Below are 22,573 nucleotides of genomic sequence, written 5' to 3'. Positions count from 1 at the left end.
CAGGAACACACTCCCTAATTTTCCAGCATGAGAATGCTCTTAGAGGCCAGAGGGATTAGGTTTTGTGGGAGCCAAAGGAGGCAGCCCAGGACTGATGCCAAGGGGCCCACTCAGATTTCTCCCAGCCACATTTTCTCTGCACCACGGCAGCCCCCAGGATGCTGCCTGCAACCGTGACTCTGGCGGCTCCAGGCCAACAGCCCTACAGATGACAGAGGACACTGGGAGTTCTAAATGCGGGCCACACAGGAGGGATGCTTTCGCCACGGAGTTGATGGTCCTGATTTCCTGTCCTTTCTCACCCAACATTTTTATATGCAGATGAACCACAGTAAAAGGAACATCAGGGGTGTGGAGAAAGTGGGAAAGATTGCAGGAGAAGCAGCCTCAGGTATGTGAAGGGAGTGAGCCCTGTCTACCTAGGGGAAGCCCCTCCCCAGGGACGGGTGCTGGGGCTGATTCCATGTCTCACAGCCTCTGCTTCTCTTGATCCTTTTCTGCATGGAGGACCCCACTCTGGGCTGCCCTTTGTCAGGCAGTGATTGTGCCCCTGGCTGCCATAGCCTTGGTTTCCTTCGCCTAAGAGGATGACAGAGGTCTTGGCTGTTGCGCTTTATGTGGACGTCGGCCTAGGGTATACAGTCACCGTCTTTCTTGTGATGACTCCTGGTGGTGGCTGCGATGACTCCTGGGCTGGTTGAGCAATTTTTAATATCAAAACATCCCAAAGCTCTGCCCTCTAGTGGTTCTTTGGGAAACATTCATATCCCCTGTGCGGGGTGCGGGTAGGAAGAGAACTTTTAATGCAAACTGGGTTGAAACAGAACAGCCAGAGAGCAGGATGACTTAGAGAGAGCTGAATCCTGTGTTCGGGAATCCGTGAATTCTCAGGCGAACATCCCTTTCTGTCTCAATCGCCTCTTCCTGGTCATTGATAAGCTTGAGAACCGTCCGGTCCAATTTAGACTATTTTAATTAAAAAAATGAAACAACACATCCCTAAAAACAAAATTCAGTTTGGATTCCTTGCTTTTGCTCAGTGCAGTGCCTCTAAAGCCCTTTAACTTGTAACTGTTGTTTGTTCACATTACTGATAACACAGTTGATTCATAGATTGCATCAACCCGCCTCTTTATTTTCCTTATGAAACATCCCTTCGGCATTCCTCATCCCTTATAAAAGTATTCCTACTTTCTCGCTTGTTGATAAGAAAACGCCTTTAGTAACATACCCACCTTAATATTTGACTTTTTCCATTTCTTCAAAGTGAAGACAGATCTTAATTTAATATGGCAAGATGAACTGTGTGCTCCCTTCCTCAAGTTTTTAACTTTACCCTTAAGTTGACTCTTGCCTACTCAGTGACCTCGCACCCTAATTTTTCCGTTTACTTCCTGTACTGCATTTGAAGTGCCTATAAATCACATCTTAGGTCAACCCTTTCCTTAACATGAATAATATTTGTATTCTCGCTGTGCAATACAATTTTACAACAATGCCAATTAATTTTTTTGGCAGCCCAGACTTTCATTCTTTTTTTTTTTCCTCTTCTTTTTCTTTTTCAAAGCCCTATTACATTGCAAGCCTGTCTTTTAGTGTTTGCAGTGATGGCTGCTTTGAAGCACAAACTTTGCATTTTTCGAGGCATATCTGGAAAATGTCACATGTGATGTTCTAGGTGGGCTGACCCAGTTTGCTGTGGGTTCAGAGCAGAACTGGGCCCAGTCAGGGGCCGGGATGTGGCAGCAGAATCAGAAGGAGGGATTGGTGAGACAGAGACCATGCTAACTAGATTCTCAGCTGCTACTTGGGTTGGCCACTAACAGACTTACTGCCCCAACCCGCCCCACCCCACCACATAGGACCCTCCTTTAATTAAAATAACACACTTTGATGATCTTGTATTCATTGGTTTGTTTCCAGAAGCTATCAAGTTGCATGTTGAAAAGCCAGTGAGGCAGAAAGAAGATCCACTGACTTCATCTCCCAAGCCAGGAGGGAGGGGAAATTCAGCATTTGGCATCGACAGGGTAAAAACAGATAGATTTTTTATTTCAATCATATCCTCTGAGAGCTTAGCTTCTTATGATAAGCTCTGGCCAGTTCCCATCATACCATTCTTTTCCCTTGTGAAAAATCATTCAACTGTAGTTTGTATTCATCATTTGCTGGTGTCCTTGTGAGCTCTGTGTGTGTTGAATGTTCTCAGTTGGAGGCCTTGGAATTCCACTTATTTGTGTCCTTACATGTCACAAAATTCATCCAGCACTTGCCTGGGCAGTCAGCATTATTCACAAGTTTATGGGAGCTCATAACTTCAAAGCATCATACCACTCATGAAATGGTGAGGGTGTGGCCCAATTTGCTTTTTGGGTAGGTGTAGGAGAATGACTGAAGGAAGTCCCTGCAGTCAGATGGCTTCCCGGTGTGGCCATGGGCACGTTACGTATCTTTTCTAAGCCTTGTTTTTTGTTTTTGTTTTTTTTTACATCTGCAAAATTGGAATAAGAACAACATAGGGTGAGGATTAAATGAGGTGAGGTAATCCTAGCACTTTGGGAGGCTGAACTGGGCAGATCACGAGGTCAGGAGTTCAAGACCAGCCCGGCCAATATGGTGAAACCCTGTCTCTATTAAAAATACAAAAATTAGCTGGACGTGGTGGCGGGCGCCTGTAATCCCAGCTACTTGGGAAGCTGAGGCAGGAGAATCACTTGAACCTGGGAGGCAGAGGTTGCAGTGTGCTGAGATTGCACCATTGCACTCCAAACTGGCCACAGAGCAAGACTCCGTCTAAAAAAAGAAAAAAAATAAGTAGAAATGGATACTAAGCTTGGACCCCTAATTCATATGTATTAGTTCGGTGACTCTGGAAACTCCATATAACCACCTGTGCTCCCCCTTGGGGTTATTGTAAAGCTTATAGAAGATATAGGATGTGCCATGCTTGGCACATAGAACTCCTTAACCAATGTTGGCTGATTCCAGGTCTCCAGCCTTCCCAAGATGACCTATTAGGTATTGGCTCCAGTAGGCATTTCAACGGTAGTTTTACTTGATGTGACTCAGACGTAAAGAAAAGGAGATCCCTTAGATCAACAGCCTCCAAGTTAAAAACAACAATTTAACGCTTCCTTTCAGACATCTTCAAAAAGCCAGGCAACTTTGGCTCCATTATTTAAAATATTAAGTTAACTGAAACAAAAATTGCTGTTCTGTTAAAATTAAATGAATGCACATATTGTTATGAAACAATGAATTAAAGTTTCTCCTAATCATTCCCTTGTAGAACAAACTCCCTGACTGGGAAGTGGTACACAGTGCCACAAAAGTTCTTTGGGACGCCAAGTGCTCTGAATGTTAACAGCCTGGCTGGAAAGATGCCATCGCGGTGTACTTTCCCCTGCCTCTTATTCTCCTGGTTTGTACCATGCATCTTATGCTCCTTGGTTCGTTCCTAGCATACTTCTGGGCAGAATTATTGCTCGAGTGCCCCAGAGGCCTTTTTTCTTTTGTAAATAAAGTCTTAAGCCTGCTGATTATATATTATTATATATAATGTATTATTATATATAATCAGTGCTTTCTGGAGGCTGGAGAGGTGAGAGCAGGGGCTTCCATGGCATGGCAGCGATATGAAAACTTTCGGCTCTGCTCAGACCTGGGGGCCTGCCTGCTCCATGGGCAGGTCCGTGAGAAATAGTGACACCAGCTCTCAGCGTGAGCAGTCTGTTTTCTGCTTACATACACACACTTGATTTATAATCACAGTCCGGACAGCATCTGAGTCTAATTACCTAGGTATATGAAAGTTCAGGAGATCTCAACTAAGTTAGCAATTCAGGGATGCGCTTTACCAGAAGCAGATGGAAAAAATAAAACACTTTAGTTTATGACTATTTTTCTATACGGGGGAAGGAGAGAGAACAAAAAGAGTTGCCAAATTGATCGTTGTCAAGCACTAATTAAATATTATTCATGATTAATTCTGATGTTGATGTATTCAACATTTTAGCCATGTCATAAATATCTCAAAGAATGGAATGACTCACTTTGTGTAGCTATAATAAATCATGCATACAGCAGTCCCCACGTGGCCTCCTGAGCTAGCCTCTTATTATTATTACTATTTAATACACAAACTTGTTTTTTACTTTTCTGGAATGTTATTAGGGAGGTGAGGAAATAACTTCCTAATCATGCTTTGCTGTTGCCATTTCATCCAATTAAAAACAAATGCTTTAAAAATTATAAAAAATTAAGTTTCTATTATTTGTAGATAAACACTGATGTATTTATAGATGAAATGACACGATATCTGGGACCTGCTTAAACAACATCCAGATTGGCTGAGAGAGGGGTCAATAGGTGGGGACATAGATGAGACAAGTTTAGCCATGAATTGATAATTCTTGAAGTTTGTCGATGAGTCCTTGGGAGTTCATTACGATAGTGTCTATTTTTGTATATTTTTGGCATTTTCTGTAATAAAAGATTTAAATGATATTTCCTTGAGAAGGAGCTCAAGTTTATTCCTTAAGAAAAATTATGGTAATCAGTTTTGCATGTAAGCATATAAGTTACAAATCATGGGTTAGAACATGTTAATCCAGTTTGGGATTGACAGACTAATGATGATGATGAAAATACCAGTAGTCTTCTACTAAACTGAATATCAACAGTATGCCAGATACTCTATTATACTAGGTGCTTTTACATACTTATTTTATCCTGAAGATGCTCATCGTGGCAGACACTGATAATCGATTGTGGCACTCTCCCACACCTTCTCAGAATCCCACTCAACATAGTGCCCAAGACAGCTCAACTGGATCATAGTTGGCATTCATATGGAAGCCTATTCATCATGTCTCATCCATCTCACCACCATAACAGATGAGAAAGTGAGGCCTAGAGGGAATCAGGACTCAGTCAAGATCACACAGCTAATGGGTGACAAAGTACTCATTCCTACTGACATAAGTCCAGGGCTCTTTCCATCTCAATAGCTAAGGCTCCTTCCAGATCAAATTTTCTGTGATTCTGTATGTGCATGTGTTAATACACAGAAACTGCTTAGAACAGTGCCTAGTAAATGATAAGTACTAGATCAATGTTAGCGATTATTATTATAAGAAGGGAAGACTTAAAAATACACCAACTCGGCTGGGCACGGTGGCTCACGCCTGTAATCCCAACACTTTGGGAGGCCGAGGCGGGCGGATCACGAGGTCAGGAGATCGAGACCATCGTGGCTAGCACAGTGAAACCCCGTCTCTACTAAAAATACAAAAAATTAGCCGGGCGTGGTTGTGGGCGCCTGTGGTCCCAGCTGTTCAGGTGGCTAAGGCAGGAGAATGGCGTGAACCCGGGAGGCGGAGGTTGCAGTGAGCCACGATCGTGCCACTGCACTCCAGCCTGGGCGACAGAGCGAGATTCCGTCTATAAAAAAATACACCAACTCTGAGATATAAGAACTGTAATAAACTCAGGTCAGTTTGCAAAAGTATCCGCTAGTTTCCTAAAATGGCAACAGAACCCTGGGCAAAGTTAGCCTAAGAGCTGCAGCCTCAGGCCTTAGGGCCTCCAGCACAGGCTCCAAGGCCTGCGGTCCCTCTCACTGCTCCTCAGGAATGTGCGTGGAAGGCTCCACTCTGTCCAGTCTAGACAGATGATGTCAAGCAGGCTACCTTGGCATCCCGTTTGTGTGGCACCAGCAGTGACCCGCCAGCCTCTCCTTGCCCATGCCTGGCAGACCCATAAACCACTCAGTCGACTTGCAGAGCTCTGATAACGGCATCCAGATTCAGGCTTCTCTCATAGTCTCAGGTCTTCCTCTCTTCCTCTGAAGACGTTTGAATCCTTGGACAACTTTGACCGACATGATTTCCACCACTCGAAGGAGAATTTTCCTACTACAGGCAATGTGCTGTTCCTGAAAGCCTTTAATTCTTTGGTGCTTTTGTGGGTTGGTTCTGACTTCTATAGGAGATCCAGGAATGATGTAGGTACTGTGAGTGGAATTTGTTTTTTTCAAAATCTGAATTAAGCAGCTAATAGGAACCCATGTAATTTGTGTGACAAGTGACAGCTTGTGTGAAAATAACCTACCCATATCCTGTTACACATTTGCATCCATTATGCTCCGGAAAGCCGTCTGTCACTGGTAGACCATTAAGATGTACTCACCAGTGTTTTCCTAGGTGAAAGGGTAATTATTTTTGCTGTTGGTTCGTAATTTATTAATAGTCAGTGAAGAACATTAAGGTAAGGGATTATTTCAAACAAAGTGACAGATCAAATGTGTGGAAGGCATAGTGATCTAGTGGTTGATAAGAAAAGCTATTATCATAAGGATAAGCTTTAGTTTGGGATCTGAATATGCTACTACTGATTGGCATTTCACATAAATAAGGTGCATGCAGAAGATGGAATAGACACCAGGGAGAATACCAGTAACTAGTTTTGCTTCGGAAGGAATCACCATGCTCTGGAGTAAAAGCACAATTTCCTGTAATGTTACATGCATGCTGGTAGTGATATGCAGAATGATAAGTGGTATGTGAACATTTAAAAAATAGTTATATATTCATCTGAAATGTGTTAGGGAAAGAGTATAAAAAGATACCAAACCTGTGATTTCTTGGATTATTATTTATTTATTTCACTTAGGCTGAGATTAAACTAGATATTATGTTTTTAAAAAATGAGTTGGCGGGGCGCTGTGGTCTCAGCACTTTGGGAGGCCCAGGTGGGAGGAGCACTTGAGCCCAAAAGTTCAAGACCAGCCTGGGCAACATGGCGAAACCCTGCCTCTACAAAAAATGCAAAAATTAGCTGCATGTCGTGGGGCATGCCTGTAGTCCCTGCTACTCAGGAGGCTGAGGTGGGAGGATGGCTTGAGCCTGGAAGGTGGAGGCTGCGGTTAGCTGAGACTGTGCCACTGAGACACTGCACTCTAGCCTGGGTGACAGAGCAAGACCCTGTCTCAAAAAAGAAAATAAAGAAAGTGAGTTTAAGGAAAGAAAGAAGTAAATAATAGTAAAGTTGGTATTTCAGATGTGACAAAAAATGGAAACGACGATGTGCACACGAATGATGTTTAGGGAACATTGGACAAAAGACTGGTTCCCTTGGAAACTTGAAATTAGCCTTTGTTAACTAGGGCTAGCCCACATCTTCACGTATCTTGTGATGAAACCATCTGGAGCTCTTACAACATTCCATCTTTTCCTTAAAATTTCAGCGTAATATTATTCTTTAGCTTGTGAAGCAAAAACCAAAATAAAACATGGAATGCAAGTCAAAGCAGGTACTGGGAGGAATTGCCTTGATTCTTCTGTGAGAGGAAAGGATTAAAGTTTTGAGTGAGTTTACAGATGAGCTGAGGTCTCAGCTGAACTCTGCCACCAGTTTCCTATTTGATTTCTGGGATGACTTCAACTTTCCCTGGACCTCCGTTTCCACATCTGTAAAAGGAAGAGTTGAGGTATTTCCAAGGTGCCTTCCAGCCCTGACTTTTTGATTCAGTCAGAATTCTGAGAGACAGGAAAAGTGATACCACCTTAGTAGCAGGATGTTGTGGGAAATTTTACACATTTCTGTGTCTCCCAAGAGGGTTACTAACACCATAAATTCAGCTGATCTATTAAGATGGACTAAATGACTTCTTAAAAGGGGGCAACACTTATTTGGAATATAAATTCATATGTCCTTGTTTTTGTTTGTTTGTTTTTGAGACAAAGTCTTGCTCAGCTACCCAGGCTGGAGTGCGAGATCATGGTTCACTGCAACCACCGTCTCCCAGGTTCAAGCGATTCTCCTGTCTCAGCCTCCTGAGTAGCTGGGATTACAGGCACTTGCCATCATGCCTGGCTAATTTTTGTATTTTAGTAGAGACAGGGTTTCACCATGTTGGCCAGGCTGGTCTTGAACTCCTGACCTTAGGTGATCTGCCCACCTCAGCCTCCCAAGGTGCTAGGATTACAGGCATGAGCTACGACACCTGGCCTGTATGTGCTTGTTAAAGCAAAACCAGGTCCCATTTCTTTTCCATCACACCCACGATCTTTTTGGTGACTGGTGTCACTAGCTCAGACCAGGGAGAGGGTCAAAGATGATTTCCCAAGGGAAGAGAACTCTAAAGCCGATTCTTGTAAAAAGGAGGAAGTTAGTGAAATGGAAAAAAACAATTCAATCAGAGAGAGTAGCTTGAACCAAGACCCACAGATGAAAAAGAACATAGTTCATTTAGGGAAATGTAAGTATTCACTGATGTAGCAAATGATCATTGTGTTGCCTACCTTTGCCAGGCACCGTGAGGATACAACAGTGCTCAATACAGACAGTTGTTGGGGCAGGCTGCAGTGCTAGAGGTGGGGTGGGGATGGGGGAGAAGGGAGAGATTATTGAGTGAGGCTGGCTCATGAAGGGCCTCAAAGGCCTTGCTGGGCATGTTGGACTTCTAGCAAGACACAATCCACTGTAAGAGGCAAGTGGTTAGGAGAGCTTTCAGATCAGGAGAATTGTGGGAAAGACGGAGGAGGCTTTGGGATATGCTCACCCTTGTTTAAAGCGATGGTCTTCTAGATGTCCAACAGCTCAGTCTACTCTGGGGGCTTTTCCTTGAGGGAGTCTTTCTGAATTAGATGGCTGGAAGGCCTTCTAGCCTATATTTATAAACACCCTTGGCCCTCTGGCTCTGGGAGTGAGGAATGGTGGATGACTGTACCTAGCAGGTGTTTTTGTTGGGACCTCAGATGCTGATTCACAGTCAGATGTGGTGAAAGCTAACTCTTTTCTTTGAGCTTTTCTCCTTGGACAAGGAAGCACTTGTTCTAGAAGATATTTCTGTAGATGGAAAAACATGGGCATGCTTGCCCTTGCAAAAATTCTTCATTTGTAGCTAATTTGCACAGACCACATAAGGTATCATTCTAGAGGAAAACTGCTTGTTCTTTCTGATTAGTTTAGACACAAGCAGCCTGTTCCTTCTTATCAAGCAGATCTGGATAAGCTGGTTGCCAATTTGATGAAAATGCAACATTGCATTACATGAGACAGTGATGAACCAGGAAGCCAGAGGTGGGGACGAGCTTTCTAGAAGAAGTTAGCTACATTATGGGAGAGAGGATAAAGGGAACCTTGGAACACAGCTTCTTGTAGTGATTCACACAGCTATTTAAAACTTCAGTAAAGAAGAGATCCTGCCACTGCCCCCCACCAGAAAAAAACCCAAACATAGAAAGAGTCCCACCACCACTATTTGTTTTAAGCTTTGAATTTGATATTCCTCCATTTGAAGAGTTAAAAAACAAAGGAAGACTGCTTGTCTGGTGGACTTGTTGGACTGACCGAGTTCAAAATGTAGCTCTGCTGCTTACTAGCTTTGTGGCCCTGTGCAAATAGCTGAATATGTCTGAGCCTGCCTTTTTTATATCTTCTTTAAAGGATTTTGGGGAGGAGTAAATTTAAAGAACTTGGCAAAGCTCTTAATAAGTGTTCAATCAATTAGCTATTGTTATTATCCAGTGGACATTTTTGGGGAGTAGCAATCACTCACCCCTCAACTGCAAACAATATAGTAATGATAACAGCTTACATACATATAGAATTAAGCAATATATATTATATATATATATATTTTTTGTTGCACAAATGTGAGCTCAACTGGGATGGGAAGGAAAGTAAGGTAACTGTTCCTTCCACTTTACAGGGGTGTAAATGAGAATTAGTTTACTGAAATGAGAGCAGTTAACTGATCTGAGTAAGTACTTGGAGTGAATAGGAGATAGAACTGGTGCACAAACGTTATTTATTTATTTATTTATTTATTTATTTATGGAGACAGAGTCTCACTCTGTTGCCCAGGCCAGAGTGCAGTGGCGTGATCTCAGCTCACTGCAACCTCTGCCTCCTGGGTTCAAGCAATTCTCCTGCGTCAGCTTCCTGAGTAGCTGGGATTACAGGCATGCGCTAACATGCCCAGCTAATTTTTTTTTTTTTTTTTTGAGACAGAGTCTTGCTCTGTCACCCAGGCTGGAGTGCAGTGGCGCAATCTCGGCTCACTGCAAGCTCTGTCTCCTGGGTTCACACCATTCTGCTGCCTCAGCTTCCCAAATAGCTGGGACTACAGGCACCTGCCACCGCGCCTGGCTAATTTTTTGTATTTTTAGTAGAGATGGGGTTTCACTGTGTTAGCCAGGATGGTCTCGATCTCCTGACCTCGTGATCCACCCGCCTCGGCCTCCCAAAGTGCTGGGATTACAGGCGTGAACCACTGTGCCCGGCCTTTTTTTTTTTTTTTTTTTTTTTTAATAGAGACGGGGTTTCACCATGTTGGCCAGGCTGGTCTTGAACTCCTGGGCTCAAGTGATCCACCTGCCTCAGCCTCCCAAAGTGCTGGGAGCCACAGTGCCTAGCCTGCCACACAAACTTTAATCTTTTGCAGTACAATACTGTTTGCCTGAGACAAAACTTGAAAATCCAAAACCCAGTATTCTGTTTTATTTGAGCTTCTTGCAGTGTTGGAAAGGTTGTGTGCAAGTTAATATAGCTTGGAAAGTGAGTGTGATTAAATCTTTGCAAAGGCAGCACACAGCTATGGTGATGTCCCCTAACAACCTTCTGCATCATCAACAGTGGATGTAAGGGTTGGGCCTTGCATCTTTCTCAGAAGGCTCCTACTCAAGTCTGTATCTTCCAGCTTTGTTTTTTGTTGGTTCACTGTGGTTTATGGGGCTAGGTAACCTGTACATTGTAGATTCTAGTCTGGTGACCTGCATGTTCCTTCTTGTTACAACGGGTCTAAAATTCCATGGTTTAAGTCATAGCTTAAATGCCATTCCTTCATATCTGCAGAGATGGATTTTTCTGCAACTGAAGACCTCCAGCATAAGCTATTCTTGCAAAATGTCATATTACACAGCAGAAAGGGGACTGGACGGACTGTGGGCACATCTAACTGGGTTCTAATCCTGCAGCAAGATATTTCATCTCTGTGGGTGACATTACCCCTTGTCTATGATGAGGGAGCTGAAGTCAGTAATATCCAAGACTCTTTCAGTAAATTCAGTTAAATATCATATAAATTCTATGATATTTAAGCAGTAGTTTAGGAACAATTTAAAAAAATTGAAAGGAACACCTGACTGAAACTGTGAATTGGTACATTGTGGAGACGTGAATATTTTTATCCTTTTAAAAGTTTGTTTTGTAGCTATACCAGAGATCATAAAAACATGTTATTAAGCAGTTTCTGTGTATTCTTCTTGCATGAAAGTGGAAAGTTTTTTTTTAATTCAAAAAGGTCTTTTATTCTTATTTTCTTCAAAAATATTTTAAAATGAGTTGTCATCTGGTCCAGAAGTTCCTACACCTGGTTTATGGTCAGAAAGCTGTGGAGAACTTTAGAAAGTATAGGATTCCTGGGTATCTCTTGGACCTACGGACTCAGAATGTCTGCGTTGTGGGGTTCAGCAGTCTAGGTTAAAACCCAAACAGATAGTCAAGAGAACTCCCTGGGTGAGTCTGATGAACAGCCAACTTTGAGAGATCACTGCTAAGTTAGCTTGAGTTCTGTGATTTTGATGCGGTCAGTTTCTGATCGCTGGCTCTGCCTTCCTCATTCCAATATTTTCCCAGTGTCTGCAGATTATTCCCCCATGGGAATAATCTGGGGGATCGATTATTTAACTGTAAAATGCTGGGATGTGTGTATGAGAGGAAGCCCAGGCCTGTGCCAAGGTCTGGGGATGGCTTTTCCAGTTTGTACAGGATGACTGTTTGGGTGCAAATCAAACCCTGTCTTGGTGCCCTGCAGTCTCACTTTGCCATCCTCTTCTCACATGGGTTCTGCCTTCTCACATGTTGAGAGAGTTGCCAGGGTTTATCCACATTGTAGCATGTGTCAGTATGTGCCTTCTTCATATAAGTCAGAAGTCCCATCATATTCAGATGGCATCCTTCTATTTTGGGGGTAACAGCTTTATTGAGATATGATTCACATACCATAATATTCACCCACTAAAATGTACAACCCACTGGTTTTTAGTATATTCACAAATACCTGCAACCATCTCCACAGTCAATTTTAGAGTATTTTCATCACCCTGCAGAGAAACCCTGTACTCTTAGCTATCATTCCCTTGCCCCTCCATTTCCCTGGCCCTAGGCAACCACTGATCTGCTTTCTTTCCTTGTAGATTTGCCTGTTCTAGACATTTCATATAAACTAGACGTTTCATATAAATGAAATCATACAATGTGTGGTCTTTTTTGACTGCTTCTTTCACTTAGTATAATGTTGCCAGAGTTTATCCACATCGTAGCATGTGTCAGTACAGATTCCTTTCATGGTGAAATAATATTCCATTGTGTGGATATCCCACATTTTATTTATCCGTTTATCCATTGATAGACATTTGGGTTGTTTCTACTTTCTGGCTACTATGAATAATGCTGCTGTGAACATTTGGGTAAGAACTTTTGTGTGGCTACATTTTTATTTCTCTTGGGTATATACCTAGGAGTAGAATTGTTGTGGGTCATATGGAAACTTTATGTCTAACATTTAGAGGAGCTCCCAGACTGTTTCCTGAAGTGGCTACACCATTTTGCATTCCCGTCAGCAGTGTAGGAGGGTTCCAATTTCTCCATGTCCTTGTCAACACTAGTTATTTACCTTTTTTTTTTTGTTTTTTCAAATGATAAACATCCTAATGAATATGGAGTGATATCTCATTGTGGTTTGCTTTCTTCCATTTTTAAGTGGTTACCACCAAACATAATGAATTTACTTAATTTGACCAGGGAAGGCTTTTTTAAGATTAAAATAAACTCTTAATTGTTCATTGTAGATAGACTAGAAAATAACAGACAAATAAAAAAGTCCAAAACCCAAATCACCCACAGTCTTACCATCTAGGGAAAACCAGTGTTACATTGTGGACTGCCTCTTTTTAGAATCCTCTCCTATGTAATCATCACTTTTTAAAAGAGAACTTTTTGGATCCAGTGAAACCAATTGGTAGAATTATGTAGCAGATATTTTTGAGCTTTCCTACTCCCCATTTGAGATGAGTCCAGGGTTGGGCCTCTCTACTATTCATACCTGCAAAGACTCTGACCTGGGCAGTAAATGCTTTAAGAATTGCCTTTTAAAAATCCACCCTAAAATTTTGGGTCAATCATCAGAGATGATGTTATGACATGCATTCGTCTTTGTGTCATCTAATGAATCTAATATGATCAATATTTAAAAATTAAAATGTAAAAAAAAAAAACCATATGCCTCTGCCAGCACCATGTCAAAGGTTTTTTAGGTCCAGGATATGAGGGAATGTAGGTCACCTCCAACCTTCACTCCAAGGCCATATTCAGTGTCTAAGTGGCATCAGGAATTTTCGTTCAGTGACAGGAAAACAAGATGGAAGAAGAAAGGTTTGCTTCTCTGGACTGCCTGAGCTTGGGGACATGTGAGCACCCCCCACACCACCCACTCAGAGGTCCCTTATGTTTTCTGTTAGACATCACACATTGGCCGACCTCAGATCAGGCCTCCCTCTCTCCTGCCCCTACCACTTGGAAAGAGGTTTAGAGTTAAGTGAGACCAACCTCTCCTGCAGGGGGCATCAGTATAACAGCAGCACTTTTGCTATTAATAATTATGCATTTTTCCTGCGAATGCCTTGGAAGAGTGTGAGGGAAGCTAGGATTGTTTTAACTCTCTTTTCCTGATCTCACTCCTCCTCTGTCTCTCCCACCCCCCATCCCAGCTACAAGGTCATGAGAGGATTTAAGAGCTGTGGGGAAAAAGAAAGCATAGCAATGTCATGGGGGTCCTGGGAGAGTGGGGCAGTGAACCCCTTCAGAAGGTCAGGAGGAGGAAGTGCAGACCTGTGAGAGGTCCAGGGTGGTGGCAGAGAAGTGTTTACTGCCAGCCCCTGGTGAGCCAGTGTATTAGTCTGTTCTCATGCTGCTATAAAGAACTGCCTGAGACTGTGTAATTTATAAAGGAAAGAGGTTTAATTGCCTCACAGTTCAGCATGGCAGGGGAGGCCTCAGGAAACTTACAATCATGGTGGAAGGGGAAGCAAACACATTCTTCTTCACATGGCAGCAGGAAGGAGAAGTGCTGAGCAAAGTGGGGAAAAGCCCCTTTTGAAACCATCAGATCTTGTGGGAACTCACTCACTATCACCAGAACAGCAGCAAGGGGGTACCCGCCCCATGATCCAATTACCCCCACTGGGTCCCTTCCAGGACACATAGGGATTATGGGAACTACAATTCAAGATGAGATTTGGGTGGGGACACAGCCAAACCATATCAGCCAGGTACCATGCTGGGCCGTCTTACATCACAAGTGCTCTTGTCACAAATAGCTAAGAAAGTTATATTTTATTCTCACTACTGCTTGGTGAAATAGATGTTATTGGCTGCTTTAAATCCTTTTTGGAACAAGGCTATGTATAAACAGTTAAGCTGCCATCCATATTTAATGGACGCATTTGAAGGCTCAGAGAGGTGAGATGACTTCTCTGATATCACACAATATACAACAGAGCCCAGCATTGCTGTTCTGCCTTGATTCCAAAGTCTTGTGAGAATGTCTGTTTAATTTATTTTCTGCAGCTTAGGATTCTATATCCAGTACTGTCTTTGGAGCCATGAGGTGGAGTTGGATGAGCAGGCTGCTGTCCTGCTTGGTAGGAAGGAGGCTGCCATCCCAGCCAGGGTGTTTGGAGACTTGGAAGAGGATCTGGCTGGGGAATAGTGTCTCTACCAAGCCCCCTCCTTACTCAGCCCCAGGGGCAAGGGAATACTGTGATTGCTGACTTTAGGTCCCACATTTTGCCCCCAAAATAACTGGAGTGAAAGAGGGAAGAGGTTTAAGCAGTGTTTCCAAAGCTTTTACAAAGCCTTTCGTGGTTGGGGATTCGGATTTAGAGTCAGGTCTGGGCTGGTGTTCAGACCCCTCAACCTACTGGCTTCTGACCTCAGGCTGCTTACAGCAACTCCATTTACCTTCATTTATGGGGGATAATGCTATCCATTTTGTAGGATTATTGGGAGGATAATGCTTGGCACACAGTAAATGCTCAAGGAATATTCTTTATGACTTTTATCCCCCACCCCCCCGCCGCCATAGCCTTTCCTCCTTCCTTTGCTTTCTCATACACCTCTGGAAGGCCCTCCCTGCTACCCTTTGCCATCTACCCCCGTGGAGACCCAGTAGGCTCAGCTATTTTATGGAAACTTCTTCAGGAAGTTCATTGATTCAGCCTCTGTTTGGAGTTTGATTGTTGGCTGGGGGCTTTTAGGTTCTGGGAGACTCATTTGCTGAACACATTCTCCCAAGGCTGTGTGTAGCTTCCCCTTTGATACCTATCTGGGGCCAGAGCTGATCTATCAATTCTTTATTAAGAACAGTTATTTTTTATTTATGATGCTTGTGGGTTCATTAAAAATGGCACTCCCTGTTGGGGATAGCAGCGAGGCTTTTAGCCAGTTTTTATCAGGTTGTTAGAGTAGATATGAATATTTTAATAGAGAGAAAGAGCAAAGCCTTCAACAAACTTAATTTGTTCTAGAATTTAAGTGACAGGCTTAACAGGGGTGCCTAGTAATTCAGTATAATCAGCCCAGATAGTGGAATAAAGAACACAATTAAATGGACCAGGGAGCTTTTCCAGGGGGTTTTTACCCCCCTGAGCAGCTGTAAATCACTATATCCCTGGATCCTTTTAGGCCATGTAAGATCTAGCATAGCCACAGGCAGCTTCTAGGCCCCATTACGTTCCCAAGGAAGCCAGGAGAGTGTTTTTGTAGATTCCATTTTAACATTTATAGAATTCTTTTCCCAAGATGCTGATCTTATTAAATTACGTACAAAAAGATGGATAAGCCAGGCCACTGCTGTCCGTCAAAAGCATATTTGAGGCCTCCATCTTGATTGCAATCACAGAGATTCTGGCGAGTTTCTTCATGTAGTTTAAAAAAGTATCCACTTGGGGGAGCTTTATGATTGAATTTTAATATCCATATCAGATTTTATGTGCAACGTGAGATCCAGATGACTGCTCCCCAACACCCACTGCACTGACAAGCTAGTGAAGCAAGCAATGGTTGCAGAAATACAGTGATAAATCAGTGTGAGTGGCTTTACTTTATTGGCAATTCCTCCCTCTGGATTTTGAAGTTAGTCTTGATTTTTTAAAAGCTTTCCCTTCAAACTAAAATAGTTTAATAAAGACACAGTAAAGAATAGCAGTACTTTCTGTTGTTTCCTGGACAAGTATTCTGCATATATATTCAGACATCAGATGCACACTTAAGTAAGTGCATGTCTCAGTTAAACAGCCAAAGCACTGGAAAAATCTCCTTTGAAGTTTTATGAACATGGTCAATTGCAAGGAAGATAAAATCATGAAACCAAATGTCTGAGCAGGGAATGCTATTTTCTAGTGTATCCACCATGTAACTCTCCTTCGCCCTTTCTTTCTCTCAAATAGATGGGGCATGGAGAGGTCTAATGAAGGGCAATCCATTGCTGCCCGGGCGTAAGTCCAGGTTCCAGATGGTCTTTAGGGTCTACCCAGATTTGGACAGTTTTGAAATAATGGAAAGCGAGTTAGGGTTCCTAATTAGGACATTTACTAGAGAATGTTTTCACAATATGGATGCACAATTAACCTATTTTACTATGGACTAAAATGAAACCAATTAGAAAACCACATATACAAGTGTGCCTCTATGTGTCCACCTGCCCACATAGAGGGAGCTGGAAAGTGTTTCTCAGAAGGGGATGGCTTGGTTACTGTATAAACCTCAGTCTCACTCTGTTCTCTTCTCTTTCTCCTTTGTTCTCTTCTTTTGAGTTGCTGGAGCATCATAGAGTCTCCTGTCATTTGCTTGGTGTCCAGTGATTATGTTCATATGGCTTTGCTATCTTGACAAAGCCTCTTTCTTATTTTTTCTGCTCTCTTTCTGGAAGAGGAAGGAAGAGTCCTTCTGGGCCACTTTTCAGCCTTTTGTCCTGTTGATGAACATCCCGGCATCTGAGCAGCTCCTATTTCTTTCTGCATTTGCTTCCTTTGATGCCATTCCCTCCCACTTCAGGGGACTCAGTCTCACCTTGCTGCATCTCTGTCTCTCTTATTGGACAGCCTGATTGTCTCCACACAAGCGTCACACTCTCTGTTGTCATCTGCCCTATGAGGACAAATTGCAGATACCTGCTCCTGCAAAGATCAACCGCCTGCCCTACCCACTTGCTCACCATCTTCATTGGTCACATCGATCTTTCACTGTCTGCTCAATGGAGAAGAAATGTCATTTCCTCAGGAATCCTGTGCTTCCTACCAGGAAGACATTTCTTCAAGGAAAAAAAAATCTCCACACTCCTATTTTCACGGTATTTTCTGGCCTTTTTGCTTAATGCAGTGGTTTTCAAGCTTTCTCTTTTTAACCACAGATGCTATGATTTAATTCTTAGAACTAAGTCATATGCGAAAGCCCAGCCCAGTCTGCGCCTGGCTTCAAAGGGCTTTGTGGCAGCTCATTTCCTAAAAGACAGCTGCACCAGCTCCTGCTAGGCCCCTTTGCAATGAGATTCTGCTGCTTTTCCCATCAAGGTGGAGCCTGTTTCCCCTCTCCTTGATCTGGTGGCCTTGTATCTTGCTTTGACCAACAGAATGTGGTGGAAGTGATGCTATGCAAGTCAGGAGGTATTGCAGCTTCCACTTCAGTCCTTTTGGGTTCTTGTCCTGAGCACCATGTGTAGAAACTGCTCTAGCTTATTAGAGGATAAGCGGAGACATGGAGGAGAACTGAGGCCACCCAACCAACATCCAGCACCGAGTGCCAGATGCTTGAGAGAGGAGGCATCTTGGACTTCCCACTGATTGTCGCAGGATGGGTGAGCTTTAGGGAAGGCATCAGAGGAACTGCCCAGCAAAGTGCAGAAACTGGAGAAATGGCCAATTCTTATTATTTTAAGCCACTCAATTTTGTGTCATTTTGCTATGTAGAAATAGATAACTGAAACAGATGCCATTCAGTAAGACCCTACATTAATAAGTCTCTGTGTGTGTGTGTGTTTGTGTTTGTGTGTAATCAGCTTAATTTAAATTGTAAAGTGAGTTAGTGGGTTTCTGCATACTAATAATGTAAACACAGGCTGCTTCATGTTGCTGCCTCCTGTCCCCACTCCCCCGCCTTAAAATGCCATACTACATCCTGGCTGAGTTTACTGTGTATGTTCACATACCATGAACATTTTATAGATGCTTTGTGGAAAGCTTTTATAAAATCAGATTTATATACGGTAAGTCTCACATCACTTAACGTTGGCTAAGAATGACCTGTGTTTAAGGGCACAGAAAGGCTGATCTGCTTTGAAGACTGCAGTGGTGCTCCCTTGAGGCACTCTAATGAACCCCAGGACTGTGATGGGAAGGCTGATCCTTTAACACATCCCAGTGCCTGCTGGAAAATGTACAGTCATCAGGATCAGCCAAACCGAATAGGTATATTTAATGTGTGATATGGTTTTGCTCTGTCCCTACCTAAATCTCATCTTGAATTGTAGTTCCCATTATCCCCATGTGTCATGGGAGGGACCTGCTGGGAGGTAATTGGATCATGGGGATGATAGTTTTATGAGGGGCTTTTTCCCCTTTGCTTGGCTCGCGTTCTTTCTCCTGCTGCCCTGTTAGGAGGTGCCTTCCACCATGATTGTAAGTCCCCTGAGGCCTCCCCAGCCATGCAGAACTGTGGGTCAATTAAACTTCTTTTCTATATAAATTACCCAGTCTCAGATATTCATAGCACTGTGAGAACAGACTAATACAATGTACATATGTTGAAAGTAGGTTATTTTTAAAAGTTCTATTTATACAATAGGGCTATTATTGCAATTAACCTGTTCCTGACTGTTAGACTCAGTGTCCATTTTCCTAGTACTACCTTGGTCATAATTGCCATATTCTCTCTCCGTACTATATGTCAGGCTCTGTGCATACATTTAGTCTTCTGAAAGACCCTGGGAAGCAAAATGATTGGTGTTGTTTTACAGATAAAGAAATGAGGACTCAGAGAGTTAAGACATTTGTCCATTAGAGCTATGGCACTGTACAACTCCAGGGAGTGCCATTCACATTGTTGTCTATGTCACACGATAGCCCTGCTTAAGATAAAAATCTAGGGAATGGTGACGCTTTAATAACCTCTGACTTCCCCAACCTACTTTATTTCCTCTGTCTATCTATATATTTGACTAATGATCTATCAAATCATTGATTCATCTGTCCATCTATCCAACTATCCCTCCCTCCATCCCTCTCTCCCCCTCTATCCACCTACTTGCCCACTCATCCATTTGGTGGAATCAGTGAAGGTGTTGAATACTCTGTGAAAGGCCTGGGCTGGGCATGGTGGCTCATGCCTTTAATCCCAGCACTTTGGGAGGCTGAGGTGGGAGGCTTGCTTGAGCCCAAGAGTTCAAGACCAGCTGGGTAACAGGGTGAGACCCCATCCCTACAATAAATAAATAAATAAATAAATAAGCTAGCAATGTGTGGTGGCATGTGCTTGGAGTCTTAGCTACTCAGGAGGCTGAGGTGGGAGAATCACTTGAGCCCAGGTTCAAGTTGGCAGTGAGCCATGATCATGCCACTGCACTCAGCCTGGGCAAAATACACCTGGAAACATGATTTCTCTGCTGCCTGTTCTTATTTTCAAGTTCATTTGAGATAAAAAAAATTTTGATTATGGAATATTTAAAATATTTAGAAAAGAAAATAATTTTCCAGAAACCCATGTACCCACAACCCAAATTTCATATTGTACTAAATTTGCTTCAAATGTCCTTTGTCTCACTTTTAAAGAAAGAGAGTAGAACAGAGTGAAAGCCCTGCCCCTCCCTTTCATTTCTTTCCCTAGCTTAAAGAGGGCACATCACATCCCTGTCACATTTCCATGCATGGTCTTATATTTTACTACATCTGTATGCATCCATAAATAAATAAGATTTAGTATTGTTTCAAGTTTTTGTAGTTTGCATCAATATGTGTACTATCAATGTACTTTTACAACTTGCTTTTGACCTTTAACACTATATTTTTGAGACTGATTCATTTTGATACATATATATCTACTGATTGACAGTTAAGTTTTTACTTCTTTTATTATTACAAATAATGCTGTGACAAACATCCTGGAACATATTTCCTTGTTCACATCTGCATGAGCTTCTGTAGGGCAGACACCAGGAGTGGAATTGCACATCTTCAGTTTTCCTTGCCAAAATACTTTCTAAAGTGGTTGTGCCAGTTTATACCCACCAGTACTATATGAGTGCTTCTATTTTCCCACATGCTCAGCTACATTCCATGATATCTAGCTTGCATCAAATGGTATCTCATTTTTGATTTCCATTTCCCTGAGCATTTTTCTTTGCATAGGTTTGTTGCATAGTTTGTTTGTTTTTTGTTTTGTTTTTTTGAGATGGAGTCTCACTCTGTTGCCAGGCTGGAGTATAGTGGCGTGATCTTGGCTCACTGCAACCTCCGCCTCCCAGGTTCAAGTGATCCTCCTGCCTCAGCCTCCTGAGTAGCTGGGATTACAGGCATGCACCACCACACCCAGCTAATTTTTTGTATTTTTAGTAGAGATGGGGCTTCACCATGTTGGCCAGGATGGTCTCGATCTCTTGACCTAGTGATCCACCTGCCTCAGCCTCCCAAAGTGCTGGGATTACAGGCGTGAGCTGTTTGTTTTTTGAGACAGGGGCTCACTCTGTCACTCAGGCTGGAGCGCAGTGGCACAATCTCAGTCCACTTCAACCTCTGCCTCTGGGGCTCAAGCAATCCTCCCCACTGCAGCCTCGTAAGTAGCTGGGATTATAGGCACATGCCACCATGCCTGGCTGGGGTTTTGCCATGGTGCCCAGGCTGGTCTCAAACTCCTGGGCTCGAGCAATCTGCCCACCTTGGCCTCCCAAAGTGTTGGAATTGCAGGTATACAGGCATGAGCCACTCGTGTCCATGTTGCATAGTTTTATAGATCATCCACGTTTCCTCTTTTGTGAAATGCTTATTCATAATTAATATTCTTTACATTTTTTTTCCACTGGGTAGTCTCACCTTATTGATTCATAGGCGGTTTTCTTGTTTCTGTTTTGTTTTTAAAATCTTTTCTGGAAACAGGTCCTTTGTCAGTTAATTGCATTGCAAGTACCTTCCCCAGTACTTGTTTTTTAAAAAAAACTTGGTTCTGCCTATTTCTTTTCTTTTCTTATCTTTGATCTTTTTTTGTTTCTTTCTTTCTTTTTTTTTTTTTTTTAAGACAAGGTCTCACTTTGTCACCCAGGCTGGAGTGCAGTGGTGCAATCTCGGCTCACTGCAACCTCTGTCTCCTGGGTTTAAGCTATTCTCCTCCCCTCAGCCTCCCAGGTAGCTGGGATCACAGGCATGTGGGCCACCATGCCCAGCTACTTTTTGTACTTTTAATAGAGAGGGGGCTTCACCATCTTGGCCAGGCTGGTCTTGAACTCCTGACCTCAGGTGATCCAACTGCCTCGGTCTTCCAAAGTGTTGGGATTACAGGCGTGAGCCACTGCACATGTCCCAGAAGAGATTTTTAGAAAAACATTTATGGAACTCCCTATTATGGGCTGTGCACTATGCTAAGCACTTCACGTGTATTGACCAATCTTTTAAAATTTTTTAATTAAAACATTTTTATTTGTGTAAATTTAAGAGGCACAAGTGCAATTCTGTTATGTGAATATACTGTGTAGTAGTGAAGTCTAGGCTTTTAGAGAATCTGTCACTCAAATAATGCACACTGGTACCCATTAAGTAATTTCTCATTATCCACCCCCTTGGCAATCCCGTCTCACTCTCCTGAGTCTCCAGTGTCTAACACTCCACCTTCTATGTCCATGTGTACACATTATTTAGCTCCCACTTACAAGACAGAAGATGTGATATTTGTCTTTGTGAGTTGTTTCACTTAATGACCTCCAGTTCCATCCATATTTCTGCAAATGACATAATTTCATTCTTTTTTATGGGTGAACAGTATTTTGTTGTGTATATGTACCACAGTTTCTTTCTTTCCTTTTTTTTTTGAGATAAGGTCTCACTCTGTTGCCCAGGCTGGAGTGCGGTGGTGTGATCATGGCTCACTGCAGCCTTGAACTCCTGGGCTGAAGTGATCCTGAGTAGCTGTGACTACAGGCACATGCCACCATGGTTGACTTTTTTTTTTCTTTTTTGTTAGAGACGGGATCTCGATATGTTGCCCAGAATGGTACCACATTTTCTTTATCCCGTCATCTGTTGATGGATACTTAGGTTGATAACAACACAATGAGATAGGTGCAGTTATTATCCCCATTTTAATGATGAGCAAACTAATGCTTAGAGAGACTAAGTTATTGCCCCAAATTATGCAGCAATCAAAAAATGGTTCCAGAAGAACCAAGAAATTAGTCTCCAGGAAGTTAGTTCCAAGACTTGTGTAATCACTAAAAAGAAGTGCTTCTCAATGCCACAGTTCCTAAGCC

This window comes from Gorilla gorilla, chromosome 9 (genome assembly GCF_029281585.2).
Source record: "Gorilla gorilla gorilla isolate KB3781 chromosome 9, NHGRI_mGorGor1-v2.1_pri, whole genome shotgun sequence".
Lineage (NCBI taxonomy): Eukaryota > Metazoa > Chordata > Mammalia > Primates > Hominidae > Gorilla > Gorilla gorilla.
The sequence above is the reverse complement of the archived record's forward strand: the minus strand, read 5'-3'. Positions refer to the sequence as shown.